This window comes from Sinocyclocheilus anshuiensis, unplaced genomic scaffold (assembly GCF_001515605.1).
Source record: "Sinocyclocheilus anshuiensis isolate Anshui unplaced genomic scaffold, SAMN03320099.WGS_v1.1 scaffold248, whole genome shotgun sequence".
Lineage (NCBI taxonomy): Eukaryota > Metazoa > Chordata > Actinopteri > Cypriniformes > Cyprinidae > Sinocyclocheilus > Sinocyclocheilus anshuiensis.
The window spans coordinates 1,698,362-1,701,664 of record NW_015555734.1 but is presented as its reverse complement, the minus strand read 5'-3'; the positions used below and the strand labels follow the sequence as shown (position 1 = coordinate 1,701,664).

Genomic DNA, 3,303 nt, shown 5'->3' with positions numbered 1-3,303 from the left:
ATGTTCTAATCAAATCTGTATCTCTCAGATATTTTAGAAGAGAACCATAAACCCTTAGATGTTTCTGTGTATTCTGAAATATATTCATAACTGAAATTGATTTCCATATCTTCCATATTTTTCAACAAGTTGCTTTCTTTGTCTATTATATGCCTCACAATGTAAGAGCACATGTTCAACTGTTTCTGTTATTCCACAGTAACTGCAGCTATCTGACTCACTTTTTCCTATTATATGCAATGAATAATTAAGGTTAGAGTGTCCTATACGGATCCTGGTTATGGCGCTGCACACTCTCTCGCTGCACGCATTACAGCCGCAAGTGTTTGACCGTAAAGCGCCAAAATCGCGCGCATATCGTTTAACATAAAAATACTAATATGCACATTAGCATAACGTCTTTAATGCAATAGTTAAATGATCGTTTAATGCAGTATAGCAATCTTGGCATAACAAATATTTTTTTAGCAGTTCACCACTGAGGAGAAATAAACCTTTATTGTGAATTCTCATGTATTTTGTGTACTACGGTAAAATGGAAGCCATGACAGTTGTCGAAATGAGAAAGCGGAAATTTTTACCTCATGTAAATAATAATACTGGCCTCCTGCGGCTGGGAGTTTAATGCGCGCAACAAGTTATGCGCCAGATTGCAACTAAAAAGTATGTGATGATATATGGATGGTGTTGCTTTGGGTTCAGTGTAGACAGTTACTGGTTATCATGTATTTGGATTTTATCCTAATAGATTTAGCCTAAATCTTACAATATAAACAAAACAATGAATGTAAATACTTTAAGTATTCCTAGCAATGTTACTTCTAACTAAATGAGGACATAGCACATTTTGTTGCGTTTATATAAACTAATTACGATTACAACAAGCTAATATAAACCCTAAATACCCGTTCACACCAAGAACGTGGGACATTCTACCAGAAACGTACATTTCCACTTGTAAAAATCTTGGGTGAAAAAAATATCTTATTCTTAAATCTGAATGTTCTGTCATATGGAGGAAATGTTAATCTATATGAAACACATATCATGCCATCTCAGCATGTTTTTATGATTGAAATAAATACGTTTTTATACGCATTTCACCAATAAAATGTCAGGCCCTGTCACAGACAAATTTGTATATGTTAGAATGGTTTCCTAATGAATTTCTTTGATACAAATAGCATTTTCTTATTGGTCGCATGTCCCTGATTGTATCTAACATGGTTTTGTAAAAATGGTTTCAATGCACACAGGGATGTGACAGGGCCTGACGGTCGGCCATTTTAAACTGCCATTACTCAGCCTGCTAGCATGCTAGCATAAAAACTGTTAACATGCAATCAAGGAATTTCAGTAACTTTTTTAGACATGTTTTGGATTTAAAAGATTTTCATTCTTTCCTGGGATGTTTTACCGTGACAGGGCCTGACCCTTTAGCTCGTCCTCCTAAAAAAAAAAACATAAAAAACAAGCTTAAAATCATACAGTTCAATGACAGAACTCGCCCTTGATCAGTGTCAGCTTCACCTCAGTCAAATTATGTCACTTCCTTTGAGTCATACCTTTAAAGGCGCATTACACACATTTTATGTTGAGTTTTATGTAAACGTGACAGGACTGACCGAAAACATGGGGACAGTTGTAAAATAGTATTTATTTGTAGAATTTATGTATACTTTCATGTTTTTAATCAGTTAATGTGAATGATAACAACTTGTTATTGATGGAGTTTTTTTTCTAAATAACAGTTTTTAGCAAAACTATGAAAGCTGTAGGTCAAATTTGGCTGAGGACAAGGACAAGGACAGGATTTGTAATTTTCAAAAGTGTTTTTAATAAATTAAAAAATATCTGAGAACCTAATGAATGACATATTCCTTTACAGAACAACTCACAGAAATCAACCTTCAGTCAGTTTTAGACATTTTTTGAAAGTAATACTTTTTATTCACTGTAACAAGTCAAGGACAGATAATGTACATTTCTGGTAGAATGTCCCACGTTTTGTTTATTAATTAAAAGCACGTGCTGCAGTTTTGTCGTTTGCCGCTGTAAATCCTCAAGCTCTTTAAAGTCTGGGGGATTCTGACTGGCTGTCAGTGATTGTATCGATTATCAGCTGGAAACAAATCGTTCTGAAAGTAATTCCAACAATATCGTCGTGTATTCTTAGAATTAGAACGATTTTTAAAAATGGTTATAGTTACCTTAGCTCTAAAAGAATCCTTAAAGGGGGGTTCAATGCTGTTTCATGCATTCAGAGTTGTTTACACTGTTAAAGAGTTGGATTCTCAAGCTAAGCATGGACAAAGTTTCAATAAAACAATTTGGAAGTATGACATAGTATTTCTGTGCCAAAAATGTTACTTCCGGGTTCGTACAAGTTTCGGAGAGTTTTTTTTTCGATTGTGGCTCTTCATGACGTAGACGAGGGTGGAACTCCTTATATGGGCAGCAACGGAGTTTCAGTTTTTGTGTTAGTTGACGAACGTTTTATAAACAAGGTCCAGTTCGACTCTGGATTTGCACATTGTTTGATACTGAAAGATGGAGCGGTCCCAGCTATAAAAGATCCCGGTCATGATTCAGAACTGCAGACGGTAAGTGAAACGGCATCAAATTTCTGTTTTGTTGGCAATCAGCGCTCAAGTGCTCGTCACTCTTTAGCTCCGTTCCTGGAGAAATCCATTTCCACGCGAGACAAGCTCCTGCGGACCAGACGAAAATGTCACGACGAGTGTTTAACAGCAGGAGACGACAAAGTCTCCAAACTAGGTAACTGCTAACTTTTTGTACAGATGCACAAAGTATGTGTGCTCAATCTCCATCTCAGTGTGTGTGTGTGTTCAAATGACCTGAAGAAACTCATTCATCTACAGTGCTTGAAACAGTACAGTACTTTGTCCAACTAATGCAACAATACAAATCATGCTCTGTAAACTGGTGACTGGAGTTTTCCAAGATTTGTTCAGTTCAATGCATGTTATCACATCACATGTTAATGAATGTTAGTGTGTGTGTGTGTGTGTGTGTGTGTGTGTGTGTGTGTGGACAAAGGATTTTACTCTCTGGGACCTGGGGATACTAGACTGGATCCAGGTGCGGGCTGAGTGTGTGAGGTTCTGTATGGGTCGAAGCGTCTCTCCTGCTGCTCTGCTCCCAGTATCTTCAGACATTGAGTATGAATTTGGAACACGCAACCCTTACAACTACCTGCAAGTCACCTACTACAAGGTAAAATTACCAATCAAAGTGTTTAAAACATGAAATGAGGCAACACACCTGGAAGAGTCTGAGCAA

General features: G+C 37.0%; 1 pseudogene; it reads left to right on the top strand.

Moving 5' to 3' along the window:
• Positions 1–2,305: 2,305 nt before the first annotated feature.
• LOC107672961 (prolyl 3-hydroxylase 3-like) overlaps positions 2,306–3,303 on the top strand; it is a 6,091-nt pseudogene continuing 5,093 nt past the window's right edge.